The 20,169-nt window shown below is 44.9% G+C and overlaps 1 pseudogene; it reads right to left on the bottom strand.

The window, feature by feature from the left end:
• Positions 1 to 19,944, bottom strand: part of LOC130031208 (NUT family member 2G-like) — a 111,225-nt pseudogene extending 91,281 nt beyond the window's left edge.
• Positions 19,945 to 20,169: the final 225 nt, after the last annotated feature.

Below are 20,169 nucleotides of genomic sequence, written 5' to 3'. Positions count from 1 at the left end.
GCAAGTGAATAACATATACCCCCATAGCAGAAATATTAAAACAATTTGGGGGCAGTCGAGTCACACCCAGAAGTGCTTGGGCTCCTCATGGCTCTGTACTGAGGAGTTACTCTTGACTGCTCCAGTGAACGTACACTGTGCCGGGGACCAAGCCTGTGAGATTACCCTACACTGCTGCTAAACCCTGGGAGACATCTGGAGCCTCCTGGAGCCTTATTGCCTCAGAAGGTGCCTGTCTGCTGCCCCATACAGGACTGCCCCTCTGGGGTGCTGCACCTGGGCAGAGGCCCGGGGCACCTCTGCTATGTTCCCCAGGAAGGCTATGTTGGCTGCTGGGCCTGCAAGAGGACAGGACACCCGCTGGCAGTGGTGCTGGGCTGGGCATGTGTCTGGCAGCACATGGCCTTTGCGCCCCTCAGTACGCATGTGCGACCACTGGGCTGGTTCCAGGGTCTCTCTTGAGGTTGGGGAGACTCCCCCATGGGATGCTCAGGAGATCTGGGGGCACCATGAGTGATTCTTTATATTTCTAAAAGATTTGGTACCATGATTTCTAATGCTATTGCGATAGGTTTCCATGGACAGAATGTCACTCTAGCACACCAGCACCAGAGTATCCACTGCACTCTGCTATAGTGATAGGGGCCCATAGACACAGACTCCTACACACCAGCACCAGAGCACCCACTGCCCACTGCTCACTGTCCACTGCTACAGTGAGAAGGGAACATGGGCACAGTGTCCTACACACCAGACCAGAGCACCTGTCTGTCTGTCTGTATGTCTGTCTACCCCACCCCCTCTCATTTCCCTTGTAGGAAGTGTGGTTTGCAATACTGTTACTGAAAGGGTATCATGCGTATCCCTTTACCTCCTTTCAGCACTGCCCACTGCTACAGTGGTAGCGGTCCATGGACACAGTGTCCCTCCACCACACCAGCACCAGAGGGTCCACTGCCCACCCCAGAATTGACTCCAGTCCCCTCTCCCCAGCCAGTTCCTCTCCCCCAGATTCTCTTCCCCTGCCACCCAGGAAACTCCACTCTGTAGGTTAGTTCTTAGTTTTTATAGTGTCTGGCATTTATTATTTCCTTATTATGTCTCTTTATATGTCACATATGAGGGATAGATCTATGCACACCTATGTAAACTTCATCAGTGGCAAGATTACAGCTGTCGAGGAACCGACCACAGGGGGATGGGGGCAGAATGTAGACACAACTGGGTGTGGGAATCGAAGAAACAACGGGTGAGGAGGAGGAGACCTAAAAAAGGTAGACAGAGAGAGGGAGGCAGCAGACCAGACACTGTACCTGCGCATCTGCTCTTGGCAAGGAAAGAGTGTTGTGAAGACTGAGGTGGAGAGCCTTTGTTCACCCAGATCAGACCACAGCAGTGGGGCACTGTGGGGGCGTGGAGAGAGGAAGATGCAGGGGTTAGGGGAGCAGAGATGAGGATATGAACATCAGTGACTGCCATCCCACTGCTCTGTGTTCTCAAGAAGAGGCAGCAAGCTCTCCAGATGAAAGGGAGAGGAGGAAGTGGATGTGCCTCTTTTCTAAATGGAATCACCATGAGATACTGTGACAAAACTTTCATGTTTGAGTTTCAGTCATACAATGATCGAACACCCATCCCTCCAGCAGTGCACATTTTCCACCACCAATGTCCCCATTATTCCCCGAGCCCAGCCTCCCCCTGCCACTTTGGCAGACAATTTCCCCCATACTCTCTCTCTAGTTCTGGGCATTATAGTTTAAAATATAAATACTGAGAAGCTATCACATTCGGTCCTTTATCTACCTTCAGCATTCCGATCGACCTCTCCAACCATCATTGACCTATTGATCCCTCCTCTATTCCAATTGGCTTCTCCCCCAGCTCACAAGTCAGGTTTCCAACTGTGGAGCAATACTTCCTGGCCCTTGTGTCTACTCTCCTTGGGTGTCAGCCTTGACGGAGCACACAACCTGAATAAGATGGTGCAAACAATGTGACAATGTAAGCATCGCCATCCCTGCACCAAGGGACACATACTTATCATGGCAAAGGGACTCCATGATGGAATTGAGGACCGGGAAATTGGAGATGTTCCTGGATCATGTCAGTGGGTCCTGTATCATCAAAGGGTCCTTCAACTGGAAGGAGGCAGGGGACTTAGGTGAGAGAACAGATGTAGTGAGAAAGACTCAGATATGTTCCCTGAGTGTGCCAGAAGGGGTACTGGGCCAGCAATGGGGGAAGCATCTGGAAGCTGGAATAGCCAAAGCGACCATGTGGCATACATCATCAAAAGAAACCAGAGGCTGCACCTCGATATCAGACTTTTACTTCCAGTGACATCATAATGCATTTTCAGGGGCTGGAGCGATAGTACAGCAGGTAGGGCTTTTGCCTTGCATGTGGCCAATCCGGGTTCGATTCCCACATACCATATCGTCCCATGAACACTGCCAGGAGTAATTCCTGAGTGCATTAGCCAAGAGTATCCCCAGTGCATCGCTGGGTGTGACCCAAAAAACATAATGAATTTCCACTATGTTAGTCACCTAATTTGAAGTGAGCTGTCACACCTTCCCTGGTGCCTGAGAGCTGGGCTAATCTTGGAGAGTGGGAATGTGCCAATCATACTTTTCCCTAAAAATCCCACCAGGAGTCCTTGTAACCTCCAACTCACTACCAGTCTCCGGCTCTCAAAGGACAGAGGAGGTTTTCGGCATTTCAGTTACTCCCCACCTCACTCTGCCACTCTCTAGCACTCCCAAAGAACAAGGTTTTTCAGCCCAGCTGAGCCTCAAGCACTGCCTCAGCCCCCTACCCACCAGCAAGAAAAGCCTCCTCCTATTTCCCTATGCCTCCTAAATTATCTTACTTTGTCTATCTCTCTCCCATAAATAAATATTCAACCCTCTTATTACACACACAAAAAGGCAAATTCCGCACCAACGCATTCAACTCACAGGGCAGAACCACTCACCAGCAGATATCCCCTTTCAGGATCCATTCATTCTCCAAAAGTCAGTTTTCTCCCATTCTTCCAGATCAGCAGTCACCCTTCCATTGGCCTCTCTCTACTCATGTACATTCACTCACACACCCTCCTATCACTTGATTATTCATTCACCTTTGTCCATCTATTCATCCATTCTCCCATCATTCTCATAGAAATCCCCGATCAGCCAATATATCTTCCCGTTCCACCATCCAATGACAGACCCACCATCTTTCCTGTTACCCTCCCACCTGACTTCCAGTACCCATCTGCCATCGCAATAATACCTTTAGACAACAAAAATTCAGGAGAATATATTTAGTTCAGAGATAAAACGGTAAGTGAAATAAAGAGAATTATTTTAGAGCTAGACCTAATAAGTAATGTGAAGAAAACTCAGTAGGGAGATGAAATTATAGGGGGGAATATATTTAGCTGATATGAAAATTCAAGCTTCTTAGGAAAGGAGGAAAATGACAAACTCAAAGGAATGATGCACTATTTCTTGAATAAACAACAACTCAGGAACTTCGTAGACTCAAAACCAATCTTAAAAGGACTAAAGGGGCTACTGTAAGACAAGACAAATCCCTACAAGCACAACACACCTCTACAGAAAGATGGCACAAAACCTCATACGATAATCTCTCAATGTCAATTAAGAGACACAGAGTGGCAAAATGAATTAAAAACCTGAACCAATCATTCTGCTACCTACAGGAAACATATCTGAACAGCCAGAGCAAACACAGACTCAAAGTCAAAAGATAGAAAAGAATCCTTCAAGCAAACAAATCCCTCAAAGAAGCCACGGTGGCCATACTAATATCCAACAACAAAGATTTTAGGCTGAAAAAGATTATAGGGGACAACAAAGGACATTTTTTTAAGTAATCAAGGGATATGTACAGCAGGAAGAAAATCACACTCCTAAACATATACGCACCCAATGAGGGACCACCAAAACACTTAAAACAAATTCTAAGAAACTTCGAGGAGGATATTGGTAGCAAAACAATAGTAGTTAGAGAATTCAACACCATCTTATCACCTCTGGATAGATCAACAAAATTAAAACTTAGAAGGAAGTCATGGAAGAATGCCTTTGGAAGAAGAATGGCTTTGAAGGAAGAAATGGAAAAGAGAGATCTAATAGATGTATACAGGCCTTTCCATCCCCCCAAAATCTGAATACACATACTTTTCTGCAAATGTGCACATGGAACATTTTTCAAGATAGACTATGTGCTGGGTCCCAAAACATACCTCAATAGAATCAGGAAGATAGATAGATGTATACAGGCCTTTCCATCCCCCAAAATATGAATACACATACTTTTCTGCAAATGTGCACATGGAACATTTTTCAAGATAGACTATGTGCTGGGTCCCAAAACATACCTCAATAGAATCAGGAAGATAAAATTGTATCCACTAACTTTTCAGACCATGATGCATTGAAGTCTTACAGCAAACCTTCATAAAGTTGTGTGGACACTAAATCATATACAGCATGGGGCTGGGAGAACTGTCTGGAGATATTGCCTGTACATAAGGTTCTTGGGTCAGAGAGATTGTTGGGTCAAAGAGCTGAGCATATGTTCTGCATGCAGGAGTAAATATCACTATCCGACACTGCAGGTCCCCTTAATGCTGAAGGAGTGACAAACTCACCCCCAGAGTCAGAAATTTCCCTGAACACCTCTTGGTGTGGCCCAAACACACAGAGAAACACATACAGAGAGATGTTGTCTATAACATCATAAAACACACAGAAGAAAAGTTAGGGGTTATGTTCTGGGATTTCAACATTAGGGATACATTCAGACACATGTCCAATGGGGAGGGAAAAGCAATCAAGAATACATGAATAGTGTGAGTTTCCAAATAAAGGAGTGGGCACACATATGGGACTCAAGTGTTTGGTGGCCGAGAGCCACCTTTCAGGCTAGATAACAGCAAGAGATGGACAAAGGATTGAGGGAACAGGAGAACTGGACCCCAAACTTGTCAGTAGCCAGTTTCTCTCTCCTCCCCAATGTAGTCTGATCTCTCTCCTTACTGCACAACCATCGTTGTACTTTTGCTCGTAGTCCCAGTCATCATAGTTCCGTCATCCTAGTCTCGTCATAGATCTCAAAGTCCTCTACTTCCAGGCATTGTTCTTATATTCCTTGTCATCCTCCTAGTCCCCTCTTTCCCCTTACAGTATAGTAATATAGAAATCATGAAGGGCAGGGGTACCCATAGGTGGGGTTGAACAATATCAGAACAACAAACAGAGATAAAGCTAGTCATTCAGGGGAAGTTCTAGGAGATTAACTCAAGGACAAAATCTCATCTGAGGGTTCAGCACTCCAGATAACTAGGAGCACTCCAGATTACTAGGAGATCTGTACAAGGGCAGGATTGCATTTAGGGTGTATTGCTTTCTCCTTTCCTCAGCTAGTAAGTAATCCATTTGAACAGTCATAGTAACTTCTTATACAATTTCTAGTCATTTTTGTATGAACACAGTAAGAACTATATTAAGCTTAAAGGTTGGCTCTTCCTGGGACATCTTGCTATATATTCCAAACCACAGTCCTCAGGCCAGGCTAGTTGATCCTAACCTCAGCAGGGTCCTTATTCAGTAACTTCTTCTTGGGTCATGACAGAGTCTGTTCCATGATGATGCTCTTAACTTATTATACTTCATACACTTAGCTTGTCCCTTTCCGATGCCAGGATAGTTTTCAGCTTACCCTGGGCCTATTCAGTCCCTTCGTCAGGACCCTGCTTTTGGAGAGCTAGGAACTAAGGGAAACTGAGGCTTAAGTCAAGTAAATATGGATGCCCAGGAGTAAATATTATTTTGGAGCGAATTAACTTCCATGTTACAAAGCATAGCATCAACTGTCTTTCTTTGTCTATACAAAAAGGACAATGCTAAATAAGCTATGCAAATAACATAAAGGAAAGAGGAAAATAATATAGGATTATTAGTGCTTGATGGAATTGGGTGTGCTTCAGGGGCACTGTTGTGGGAGCAACTCAATAAACCTAAGCCTCTGCGGGAGGAGCAAGGAGAACCCATTGTTATCCAACGGATTGGGACAACATAAAATTAAAATGCATTTACAAAGAAAAGGAAACCACCATGGAAGCAAACAAACAAACGCAACTGAGTAACAGGCAAAAGCTATTTGATCATCTTTCAAAAGGAAGGATTAATATCCAGAATATATTAACTCATAAAACAAAAAAAGGAAAAAAACAACACAATAAAAATTATTCAAAATACATAAACAGACACTTCCTCAAAGATGGCGCACAGACACATTAAAAAAGTCAAAATTACTTATAATTAGGGAAATGGCTCATAGTTGGGAAAATGGTTCAAGAAGAAATGAGTGTTGGCAAGGATGTGGAGAAAAGGGCTCTGTTAGTGGGAATGAAATTAGTGTAGTTGCTAGGGATAATGATATGCAGTCCTTAAAAAAATTTACGGAAATTCTATATGATTCAAAAGTACCACTACTAATTAGTTATCCAAAGACAACAAATTTTGCTCAGATGTACGAGATGATTTATTAAAGCAAGCAATCACCAAGGAATGACAACACTAACTTGTAGACCCAGTGAAAACAAGGAAGCTTCTAGAGAGAAAGGAGAAGGGGAGAGGAAGTAATGGGCAGAAGGATGTTTGTGGAGGCGAGCTGGCATGGGAGCACTGGTCACATCTAAGCCCATAAAAGTCAGAAGATGATTGTCTGAAATTCTATAGGGTGACTAATGATAAGTCTGCTCCTGGACCTCAAGACAAACACAGTATAAGCTTGTATGAGTGTGTCTGTGCGTGTGTGTTTGTGTGTGTGTATGTGTGCATGTGCATGTATAGTTGGGGGCTGGTTATGAGGAAGGAAGTGTTCCTGCCACTGAGTCAGGCAAGAATATGGAATGCTGCTGTACCCCATTTCCAGAAGATATGGTCTCTCTGAAATGCCTGTAGCACCTTTGAAGAGAAACAGTGTACCAAATAATGACCTTAGAAATAAAGGCAGTTGGGGGGCTGGAGCAATAGCACAGCAGGTAAGGCGTTTATCTTCCATGTGGCCAACCCACGTTCGATTCCCAGCATCCCATATGGTCCCCCGGGCATCGCCAGGAATAATTCCTGAGTGCAGAGCCAGGAGCAGCCCCCTGAGAATTGCTGGGTGCGACCCAAAAAGCAAAAACCAAAAAAAGTAAGAAAGTAAGAGAAAAAGACAGAAAGACAGGAAGGAAGGGAGGAAGGAAGGAAGGAAGGAAGGAAGGAAGGAAGGAAGGAAGTTGGGGAAATTCAAAATAATGGTAGTGGGAAGGTGTATGGTGGTGGGATTGGTGTTGGAATCACTATCACTATCACCCCTTTGTTCATCGATTCGCTCGAGTGGGCCCAGTAACATCTCCATTTGTCCCTGTCACGTGCTAGTGTAGCCCGATGACATATTGGGGACTCTTTCCAGATCAGGGGAATGAGGACAATTCATTGTTACTGTTTTTGACATATTGAGTACACCACGGTTAGCTTGTCAGGCTCTGCCATGCGGCAGGATACTCTCAGTAGCTTGCCAGGCTCTCCAAGAGGGTGGAAGCTTTGGGGGCAGCCTCTAATCACTTTTACAGGTGTTCCTAGTCAGGCATATAGGCAAGTATGATATTCTCAGTAGCCTGCCAGGTTCTCTGAGAGTGAGAACTAGAGAATAAGAGGTCGTGCAGCTGGGAGCTTGGTTTGAGAGTCTCTGGATCCTGGCCATTGATGGGGTTACATGGCAGTTGGTGGCTGTCAACTGTCTAGCTACTTGAAGGTGGGGGAGCTGGGTGTAGGAAGCCCAGTCCCGAACTGAGCAGGCTTGGAGATCTCAGCCCCGGGTCCCGCATACCTGGGTTTCTCTGCCGGTTCCTCATCCAAGCGTGTGGAGAGTGGTCTCAGCATGGCTTTGGATGGGTCCCGGAGGTCTTCAGCTGTTGGGACTCTGCTCAGGGTGGAGAGAAAAACTCAATCCGCCACCCTCCAAGGGGCCCCGGTGAGGATGGTCAGACACGGGAGCAGGAGACTCAAGTGTTGGAATACTAAATGTAATAAATTATTGTGAACAACTTTATAAAAATAAAAAAATTAAAGGAAAATAAATATTTTCTTTTCCCTAATCATTATGCCATCAACATTTCACTAAAGTATAAACACACTTCTCTGAACAAGTTCATGTTTATACTCAATGTTTATACTTCTCCTCATTTTACTGAAAACATCCACAAAGTTTTGCCCTGTATTCACCCTATTACTCCATTCACTTAACAAATCCAAGAGGTAGATAGGAGATACAGGTTAGGAGAAAAACAAAACTTAGGTAATGGAGCTGAGATCATTTCAGGCCATGATTGTTCTTCCCCAGGGTTCTCCAAGAGCGTTTTTCTTTCTTTTACGTGTTCCTTCTATGGCCATGGAAAAATCAAGGTATTTCAAAGTAGAAAGAGAAACACTCAGACAAATTGAGTTGACAAAGTCATGTCTGATCTACATCAAGTTGAAATATTAGAACCAAGGGGTTAGAAGAGAACAGAAGTGTGAAATACATGCTTCTCCCAAAATCGTTGCTAGTTATATCTCTGGCATGACATGTTCCCTAAGCATCAAGATAAAGACCTACAGGCCCTTGAGCACAACCAGATGTGGCCGAGAGGTTTCCCCAGCAGCACTGGGGTGGCATGGTTAACCCTGTCACTGCAGGACCTAACAACACTGTATCCTCAAACTGAGCAGGTGATCCATACTTCACTGAGAGGAGTTCTCAGGCCACCTAAACAGCATTTTTGAGAAACCCTACATCAATTCACTTAGTAGTTAAATTTTTACACCCAAGACAGAGAAACTTTGAGATCCAGATTCCTGACTCCAAAAAGCAAACGACCCCAGAATTTCAGTGTCTTTGACTTGAGTTACTTTGAAGCTTTCAGAAGGACACATTTTTTCACAAGAGAAACTAGAAGAGTCCAGTTCTCTGGAAATAAGGCACAGAGGCACAAGGTCCATAGGCCTCCACGCTAACTAGAGATTTTGATGAGCTAGAATCCCATTCCCCGTCTCCCACCCACACCCACACCATAGCCACTCACTGTCCTCAGTGAGCTTTCGCCAGCCAGTTATCCAACAAGATGTGCCAAGGGGAAGCTCCATGCCAGGGGTTGGAAAGTAGACAGGGATGATATAGGAGCTGAAGTTCACAGGTTGGTGCAGTTGTAACACCGCTGCAAAACGGTGGAGCTTCTTAAAGTCTGGATGTATGATAATGCAGCTCACAGCCACCCTCCTGGCCTATTGGGTGTCCTGGTAGAGCTGGGTACTTCCCCCAAACACCCAGTAATCCTCAGGGGTATGAGACTTCCTGCAGGAGGGAAGGTGACAGTCATCATCCATCTTCTGCATATGCCAGCTTGCGCCTCTCCATCATCATCTGACCCCCAGCACTGCCTTGTCTGCACCACCGCACAGAACTCTCCCTTTCTGTCATCCCTTCTCTCTGGAGACCAGGGGCGGTTTTAGTCACAGCTCAGCACACACCCACTATTAAAGGAAAGGATCACGGAGGGCTGGAGGCCCCTTGGGGCTGGACAATCCTGACTTTACTTCGGCACATGCAGAGAGCTCTGGCTCCATCTTGGCTCTTGACAAGCCTTATGACCAAACTGCTCTCGCACCACTCCTTTCTCTCACTCCTTCTTGGTACTCACCTGTTCTAAAACGGCACAAAATCATTGGTCAAAAGAGACGATGCATGCAAAATGTCCTGTGTTCTGACCATGAGGGATGAAACATCCCACTTTCCCACTCACTCACCTGGAAATTCCTCCCCACACAGCCGGTGACCAAAATCTTGCTTTCACAAGCTGACCCATGCCCATGGGAGCCTGCCCATCTGACTTCCCCAATCCAATGGTGTCAGCCCTGCTCACCCACAGGGGAAACTTCTGCTCTGACTTAATGGAGACACAGTGAGGTTGGTCAAGCCAACCTAATCCACAGTGGGTCTCCAGTGGGACACAGCACAGAGCAGGTGCTTGTGGTCCTCTGTGTGTACCAAAGATCCAGCTCCTGGTTACTGCCCCCCAAAACCTCTCGGAACACCCAACCAGACCCAGGACAGAGTGCAACTCTGTTCTTCTTCAAGGTCAGGGACTCCATATCTAGTGTCCATGCAGCTGACCAATAGACATGTGGTGAGCAGAGACCCCAGGCCAGAGATGTGCAGAACACCAGCATCTGCCACTGCATCCCAGGTTCCAGCCTCCCTCTGACAACCAGGATTTCAGGGACATTGAGAGAAGCCGTGGTGTGAGGTGACACAGAACCAGCTGGAATTGCACCTGGGAGGCAGGATGAACACTGCCATCTCGGGTGCATACCTGTGTCTGGGAAATGCATAGGGATGAGGATGGAAGATGAGCAAAATCAGGTGAGGAGAGAGGACAATACAGGAGAGGACAGGTCACAGGCAGAAAGACTTGGACTAGAAGGACACAGATTGTCCCAGCACACAGCGTGAGGATGCAGGGGCTCTAATCTTTTAACCCTCTCCCCCTGCCAGCCCAGCTGCTAGGACCTGAGAAACAACTCACTTTGTAAAGCAGTGGGCGGTAGAGAACACCCAGTGGGAATGAACGAGCACAGCTCCACAGGGATGAATGCTCTGGTACTGCAGGCTGACCTGCCATGGCCACTGGCCTTCCACGGCCTCCTGGCCCCCAGAGATCATCCCTATGCACCTGGGCTTCCCACACACTGTGATGACCAGCCCGATGCCATGTGGTAAACAGGAGATCCCCGTTTCCTCTCCCATAGACCCTTGAGCACCTCTCAGTGGAAAAGCAGAAGCAGGGGTCAACCAGTCCCAGAGCGACAGGGCAGCTTGGTGTCTGATGTCCCTGTCTGCTGCTAGGGAGCAAGAACTTGGACAGCAGAGAGCATGTGAGCAAGACCCGTGGGGTGACGTGGAAGTGATATGATTGCCACAGTTGGTCACAGCTGCATCCCGGCAACCCCATGACCGCAGCGCGCGCCACCACCACCCCTGGCCCAGAAACCAGCTTTGTGTGCAGGGCTGTACTAATATCCTGCCTCCACCTCCCCTCTGTCTCCAGGAGGGGTGGTGGGCCATGTGGCCTGGACAGGGTGGGCCAGGTGCCCCAACTGTGTGGACGCTGTGACCCTGTGACCGGCTGCCAGCATGAATACAGGGGAACACAGAGAGGAAAAAAGAGAAGATGGCTGGGCCAGTTCACCCCAGGCTGTTCCCCGCCCACACCCCATCTGCTCCTCTGTGCCTAGGATGCCCCAGGCACCTGCTGGGCACGAGGGCTCCGGGGGCGGGATTTCCTGCCAGGGGCTCTCAGGCTCATTGGCCAGGGCCAGAGTGTTATCAGCCCTGGCCCTGCCCCTCTGACCTCTGACCCCACCCTCTCACTGCCCCCTGACCCTAGTACATGACCTCTCTAATCCCATCCTCCCCATTGGACACAGCTCTCTCCTGAGCCCTCCTTGACCTAGGGCCTGCCCCTATGCTGTGCCTGCCCTGACCCTGCCCTGACCCTGCCCTGACCCCCTCTGACCCCAGCTCTCATACACCACGTTGGCCACACTCTGACCTGGTCAGGCCTTGGAGAGTTGGAGCAGGGTCCACAGAGCAGCTGAGTGCTTCTACTCACTCAAGGGAGGGACCTAGGAACTCCACTTGGCTTTTGGAAGTGATTTGGGCTGGAGAGGTCTACATCAGAGTTAACTAAGGGCCGAAGGCGCAACTGGAGCTCGGGGAGTGGATCTGTCCTTAGATGAGAACGTTGGAGCAGAACGGGAGACCCAAGGAGCCAGCCGAGAGGAGGGACCCAGGGAGGCAGGATAGTACCGGGGATGCTTAAACCCAGAGGCCTTACCCAGTTTAGGGAAGACAGACTGTAGAGTTGGTATATCTGCAGTGGCTTCTTGCAGCTCTGTCTTATTTCATTTCATTTCATTTATTTTGATTTTGGAGTCACATGGTAGGGCTCAGGAACTACTCCCAGGGATCCATATGGTGCCATGATCAATCAGATCCACACGGATGCAAAACGGAAGTATGAGCACCAGCCCTGTGAGCCAACTCCATTCTCCTGTAGCCCTCTTTTATGGGGGAGCGGGTGTTCTATCAAGTGGTACTCAAGAGGCCCTCGTGGTCCTCTTGGCAGTTCTCCACCAACCATGCAGGACATCCAATGTAAGGGACCGTGGATGTGGTGCTTGCTGCTGGCTAGGGTGTGGGATGACCTAGGCCCCTGCACTTGTACTTGGGCCCTCCAGAGCTCCACCTGTAGAGTCTTGGGGCCACTTGGTGCCTGGGATCAAGCTGGGATCAACTATCTAAACCCTATACTAAATCTTTGGCTTCTACAGCCCTGTTTTAAAATTACTCCAGTTATATTACTCGTCACACCTCCCAGATACTACGGAAAGGTAGGGGGATATCTGTACAAGCAAAGGAAATCCCTTCACTAGCGCTGAACAAAGCCAAACACAAGTTGTCATTTCTTTTGTGTTTCTTTGGTTTTGGATCTCTTCCTGGGTTACTCCTGGAAGTAAGCTCAGGGGTTGCTCCTGGTGGTTCTGAGGATCAAACTGGGATCAGCCCTTGTGAGGTAAGAGTCTTATTATCTTCTCTGGCTAGCTGACATTTCTTTCAATGTTCATATTATAGACACATATATGTATATATATGGTCATTTCCTGAAGCTGCCTGGTCCCCAGGGAAAGGATAATTTTTATTTCTAGATTTCATGGTCGTTCCTACTGTCTCCAATATACTCTTACCCACAGTTAACTGACTGAAACAACTGAGGAGCATGAGATGAACTTTAGAGTCAGGAGTAAACCCTGAGCACTTCCAGGTGTGGTGAGAAAGAGAAAGTAGAGAGAGCAAAAGGAGAGATGATGCTAACTCAAGAATAGAGAGGAGAGAAGAGAAGGGTGTGAGTGAAGAGGAATAGGGAGGGAGAGAGAGCAGAGAGGAAGAGGGAAAGAAAAGAAAGAGGATGGGGGAGAGACTGTGAGAGCGAGAGAGAAGTATAAAAGGTTAACTCCATGTGAAAGTGCTTCCACCTCTGCTTGACTCACCTTGGTCACCAGTGCTCATGGAAATGCCTGGTCTAGGTCAGGTCAGTTCTATTATCAGCATGGAAGTTCTGGGTCCATCACTTTTCTCTCACAGAAAAGAATTTCAGGAGGAGGTTAAATGTGAAGCATGATAGTTTTATTGAAACTTATCTAGAAAGATGTGAGGGTACAGATAGAGAGAAGTACACGCTCTAAAGAAAATGGGCTTCTCCAGAGTGGAAATAAACAAAGAGACAACTTAGTCAGGCATGTGCTCTAGGGCTTGAAGTATAAGCTCCCGTTGACTTTTAAACTTGTAAGTTTGTTCCCTTAAATGCCACCATTAGTGCTCTCCCATCTCCTAAGCACTCCCTTATTGTTTGCACATTATTTACAGTAGACAAGATAAGAAAACAACTGTGTCTATAACAGAGGAATGACTTTTGAACAATATAGATGAAGATCTAGGGTCTCATGTGAGGTAAAATAAGCCAGATAGAAAGAGACAAATACTGTTTGATGCCACTTACAAATGGAATCAGAAATAGCCAATCTCATAGAAATGGAACCTACAATGGTGGTTTCTAAGGGGTTGAAAATTGGGGAGACTTTTTTAGGGGTACACACTCACTTGCAACTCATAGCTAAGTTTATTCTAGAGATCTAGTGCATAGTTTAGTGATTAAAGACAATATTGTTTTATAAATCTCAAAGTTATGAAGAGTTAATAGTTCTCAACACAAAAATGATACTTTTGTAGAGGGATAGAGCTATGTTGGCAGTCACATTAATAATATTTCAATGTATTAAGCCAGGGTGCTATAAACCTAAATGTACACAGTCTTACATGTCAAGCACATTAAATTTTGTTTGTTTGGTTTTGAACCACACCAGACTTGTGATGAGGGATCACTCTTGGTGAGATCAGGGGACCATATGTCGTGCTGGCGATCAAACTCGGGTTGGCTGCCTGCAAGATAAGCACCCTGCCCACTCTACAGTCTCTCTAGCTCCACAATTTTTGTAAAGTCAATTTTAATAAAAACACTGTGATTTGCAAGGTTATCCATTATACCAAGTCCTGTTCCTTTGTCACTCTGCTTGCTGATGGCAGGGAATTTCTTGGACCTTGAGCACTTGATAAAGAAACAAAGAGAACTGAGGAGGAAAACCACTGCCCGTGGTGTTCCTCTTCTAGTAGCTGTTGGGGGGCATCCCCAGGGCATGCGTGGCATTTCTGCTGTGCCTGGCTTAGAAGGCGAGCTGGAGGAGGTGGGTACAGAGGACAGGCAATGCACTGTGCCTCAGAAGAGCCTTCACTCAACTGTTTTCAGGTGCAGCATAAGGATGTGATGTGGGGTAAAAGTGAAGTGGAGTATGAAAGTGCCCGTGTCACCTGATGTGACACACACTGCAACTTGAGCTTCACCCAGTGTTGATAAAGACATGCTGATCGAAAAAAGCCAAAACCTAACTCTAGTGCATTTGCAAAAAAAAGCCAAGTGAGAGCCATGAATTAAACTGATCTTTCCTTCTCTCTTCACCAACCTCAGGTTAGAAGTAGCCATAGAAACGATCATGGCAGCAGAAACTATTTTCCTTTTTGTTGTAGGCAGACTGATAAGAGAATTTGGGAATGTGCTTTGGGCAAATAATACATTTTAAAATGAAGAGATTATCTAGCCCTGAAGGAACCCAAGGACAGGAAGACCTCTTTGAAATACAAACCCTGAGCTTTTTGAAGAGGAGAAACTGAGACACTATCCAGATGGAGAAATCCAAGGTTCCATCCAGAGAAGGGTGGAGCCCTCAGAAAAGGGGCAGCTGCAGAGGAATCTGTGAGATTAAAAAGACACTGTCAGCAGTTCAAAGGCCGCAATTTCCAGATGATTAACAGTGCAAGGCTTTTCTGTGACAGCACTGAGGTTGGCCGCCTGCAAGATAAGCACCCTACTCAGTGTATTATTGCTCTAGCTCCAAAATTTTTTAAAAATAAATTTTTATTAAATGCACCGTGATCTACAAAGTTGTTCATTATACAGTTGTTTCAAATATTTAGTGTTTCATCACCACCAGTGTGTTCTTCCTCCACAAATATCCCTAGTTTCTCTCCCAATCTTTCCCCTTAGGCACATAACAAATTTACATTATGTTGCTTATTCCAAAGAAAAAACTTAAGAGATGGCAAATAGAATGATCAGAAAATAAAACAGTAAGAGCTAATTTGTGATTACTGTATGAATTTGACCTATGTAAATACAAGAATTAAAACCATTTAATACAATGTAATAAAATGCCTATTCTCATTTCCATGTGTCTGTTTCCAACTATGGAATCTACAGTATCACTGTATCACTATATTACTGTCCTCCCGTTGTTTATTGATTTGCTCAAGCAGGTGCCAGTAATGTCTCCATTCGTCTCTGACATGTGCTAGTGTAGCCCGATGGCATACTGGGGCTCTTTCAGGGTCAGGGGTATGAGGACCATCATTGCTACTGTTTTTGTCATATGGAGTATGCCACGGGTAGCTTGCCAGTCTCTGCCATGGGGGTAGGATACTCTCAGTAGCTTGCCGGGCTCTCTGAGAGGGATGGAGACTTTTGGGGTAGCCTCTAATCACCTTTACAAGTGTTCCCAGTCAGGCATGTATGCGGGAAGGATACATACTTTCAGTAGCTCACTGGGTTCTCTGAGAGCGAAAACTAAATAATAAAAGGTCTAGCATCCGTGGCTGCACGCTTCTGGGAGCTTGGTTTTATAGTCTCTGGATCTTGGCCGTTGGTGGGATTACACGGCAGTTGGTGGGCACAACTGTCTAGCTACTGGAAGATGGGGGATCTGGGTGGACGAGGCCCAGTTCTGATCTGAGCAGGCTTGGAGATTGCAGCCCCGGGTCCTATACACCTGGGTTCCTCTGCCAGTTCCTTCATGCATGAGGCTCAACCGAGCATGTGGAGAGTGGTCTCAGCATGGCTGTGGCAGGGCCCTGGAGGTCTTCAGTTGCCAGGGCTGTGCTCGGAGTGGGAGGGAAACTCAACCCGCCCCACTCCAAAGGGCCCTGGTGATGATAGCCAGGTGCCGGGGCAGGAAAGTCTGCATTGTTCTCTTCCGGAAGCTTGGTTTTATAGTCTCTGGATCTTAACCGTTGGTGGGATTACAGGGCAGTTGGTGAGCGCAACTGTCTAGCTACTGGAATCTAAAGTATATTACATTAAATTTTACTTTTTACATGGATCTCACTATGGTAATAATCATCTCTCACCTGTCATTAATAAAACCTTTCATGTAATTCTGTGTTAATATATTTTGGAGTTCGCATGGAATATGTAAAGCCTACATATGTAAATTTTCCCCTACACTTTATGTAAACACTGTAGTTTACAAAGTTGTTCATGTTGGTTCGTTACAGGCATTGAACATTCCAACACAATACCATCACCATTATACTTTTCCTCCACCACTGTCTCCAATTTTCCCAACCACCCCTTAAGCCTGTCCCCATAGCAGGCCCTCAACGATTTATTTTATATTGCTTTTTATCAATAATTTGCTAACAATGATAACAAATATTTCTTTAGCAGAAAATTAGTATAAATTGTTGTATCTCACCATGGAGACATTAAGTCCTTGTATGAGAGATTATTAAGATGTTATTTCAGCTTAAGTCTTTTATGTTTTATTAATTGAGATTGATTGCCTTCTATGTTACATCCCATCCAATCTGGTGGGCTACTACTGGTTCATCTGTGTTGTGGAGTTTGAGATGTCATTTGCATTCAAGGCTGTTCACTCCAGGAAGTTCGGAATTTTTAATAGGGTGGTGCGACTGGAGTTAAATTTTTAACTGGGTGGTGGTTTTAGGGTGTGTAAGTGACTTCTGGGGCTTATGGAAGTACTGGAAGCGGGGCAGAAGTAGCCCATCCTGACTCTGAGAAAGCCTGGAAGATCTCAGTCACAAAACCCGCATGCCTGAGTTTTTCAGCAGACTAATTTCTCTATGAGGTTGAATCCCAAGACAATGAAGTCCCGTAGGGAGCATGGTGGCTATTTTGAAGTGTGGGAGCAAGCGCGGGCTAGGGTTCTGTTTGGGTGGGTCAGCCCAGGACCCACCCCTCTTCCAGGGTACCATGGACATCTCAATCATGTGTGAGTGTCTGGAAAAAATATCTTTTGTGTCTTGTTGTTCTCTTGAGATTTATTTATGAATCTCTGGAGCATGGTCTTACACGAGCTTACCTCTTGTTTTAGCTAATTGTTTTACCTACTTATTTTAGTTTTACCATTTACATTTAAATTTGTCACATAGGTAAGCTATGATTATTGTTTGAATTTATTGCTTTCAAAATATGCACCCAGAATAATATGCGTGGAATCTGTTACAAATTTTAATGTTACTGAGAATTAATTGGACACACTTGTGTGATTTCCTTTAAATAAAGCTGAGTTGTATAACTTAGAAATGCTGTGTGGTCCAAATATTCTCTGTTAAAAAGTCTGTGAAATTATAAAGCTTATTAGAGGTTGAAAGGTACTTGAGAGCAGAAATGTTATCTCTCAGTTTCTTAAGTTTCTGACCAGTTTTTTTTTAATTGAATCACTGTGAGCTACAGTTACAAAGCTTTCACGTTTGAGTTCCGGTCATACAATGATCAAATACCCATCTCTCCACCAGTGCACACTTTCCACCACCAATGTCCCCAGTATCCCCCACGTGCCTCTATGGCAATTTCTCCCACACTCTCTACTTTTCAGCATTATGGTTTTCTTGAATTTTTCCACCACCATTCAAGCCTGCCTGCCAGCAGCAGATGCTAGATACTTTATTTTCTATTGCTTATTATGAATAACACGAGCAGTCACATGATCACAAAAGCAACCACACACTTCTGGAATTCTAAAATTGTAAATGGTTGGGTCCAGAGACATCTCTGTAAGGAGCTAATACATTTTGAGATTCATTTGGGAGTCTCTGAATCAAGACTGTTGATGCACTGAGATGGCGCCTGGAGTCATATTGTGGGCATGACAGCCAGGATCCCAAGCGGGCAGGGAGACTGGGAGGGACAGCCCATCTCAGCTACTGCCATGTGGCCTGGAGTCTTAGTCCTGGAATCCGCATACCTGGGTTTTGATTCTGGAAACTCGTGGCCGTAGGGGTTTCATCTGGAGTGGGCAGAGAGGGCACGTCTGTTCTGTCTGAGGTGCCCCAGTAGAACTGGCTCAGTAAGAGGTCCGGAAAGATCTCCAGTGACCTGTTGCCTGACCAGTTCTTTCTGTAGTCTAGGAGACCATGTCATGTAAAGAAGTAGGGTTTGGTCAGTCCAGGCTAGGGACCTATAAATGGAAATAGATATCTCTTAAAAGAAAAATACAGAGAAATTAGAAGTATAGAAACAAAACAAAAATTAAGCTGACAAAGGTATAAAAAGAATTAAGAATAATAAGAGAAATATAGGAGATCTAAATATCACAGTCAAATACTATTTTCCTTTGGAAGCATCAAGATTACACAAAAATACTGTAGGCTATATACATATATATATACATATATATATATATATATATCTCAGCACACAAGTCTCAACCTTTAACAACATGCTACTAATCTCTAATAGAAGGGCTTAATGGCTCCTGGGTGAAATACAACAATCTTCACACATTTTTCTCTAAGAAAACTTTTTTTGGATCATTTTTAGTGGATTATTCATAACAAGAAATACAAAATAAATTACTTCGGTTCTGCTTTGGGGGCAGGGTTTGGGGTTTGGGATGTAAACACTTGAAATATGGCTATGGCAAGGTGTAATTGTGGTGAAATTGATGTTCAAATATTATATATCACGGTATATATATCACAGTCCCCCTGTTGTTCACCGATTTTGCTCGAGCGGGCCCAGTAATGCCTCCATCATGAGACTTGTTGTTACTGTGTTTGGCATATCGAGTACGTCACGGGTAGCTTGCCAGGCTCTGCCGTGCACGGTTCAAATATTAAATGTAATCAGTTATTGTGAACAACTTTATAAAAATAAAATTAAAAATACTGTAGGACCTCAATATGTGGATTACGTTTTTATGCTAATAATTTTCTTAGGTAATTAATTTTAAGTAAAGGTAAAGGTAAAGGCCCTCCCGTTGATTGTCGATTTGCTCGAGCGGGCCCAGGAACGTCTCCATTGGAGACTTTGTTGTTACTGTGTTTGGCATATTGAATACTCTCGGTAGCTTGCCGGGCTCTCCAAGAGGGGCTGAGGAATCAAACTCGGGTCGGCCATGTTGGCCGCTTGTAAGGCGAAAGCCCTACCGCTGTGCTATCGCTCCAGCCCCATTCAACATAGTAATATCCATTCACTAAACAAACTTAGCAGTTTACAAAGAAACAATCTTTAATCTGATAAGCAACTATAAAAAGCAGTGAGATAGTATCATAAAAATAATATTCAATGAAATCATTTGAGGAAAAGGGTACCAATGTAAAATTAAAATGTCCACCATTCAGGAAAAAATCTGTACTCAAAAGTTAATATAATGTACAAAATAATCTTGTACAAGTAAGTGATTCAACTAGATATGGGGCCCAAGAACTCAATATAGTAATTACTTTTTAAATTATTCTAATATTGTTGCTATATTTAAACTTGTAATCATATACTTTATATGTATTCTAGCCTCTGACTTAACAATTTGCTTAGACAAATGTATTCACCCATGTCTGTTTGTGAATATACAAAAGATTTCTTTTAGCTTGCATCAGACAGAAATGTTTATCTCAGAGGACTGAACTCACCTTGCTGGTGAAATCGGCCATGTCTACATTCAGACTCCTTCACCAGACAACCGAACGGCAGCTGTCATTTGAGAAAATGAAGGTTTTCTCAAATATTCAAATTTAGTGGGGTGACACAAAAGCAGACTTCTGAGTAGATGGTTACTATTTTTTACTGTTTTTGGACCATTCCTGGTGGTAGTTTATGATAACAGTAATGAATTCTTCAGGAATGTCTTCTTACCTTTCAAACTTTTCTAATTTTCT

Source organism: Sorex fumeus, unplaced genomic scaffold (genome assembly GCF_029834395.1).
Source record: "Sorex fumeus unplaced genomic scaffold, SorFum_2.1 ptg000046l, whole genome shotgun sequence".
Taxonomy (NCBI): domain Eukaryota; kingdom Metazoa; phylum Chordata; class Mammalia; order Eulipotyphla; family Soricidae; genus Sorex; species Sorex fumeus.
Note: the sequence above shows the minus strand (reverse complement) of the source record. Positions and strands in the feature narration are given on the sequence as shown.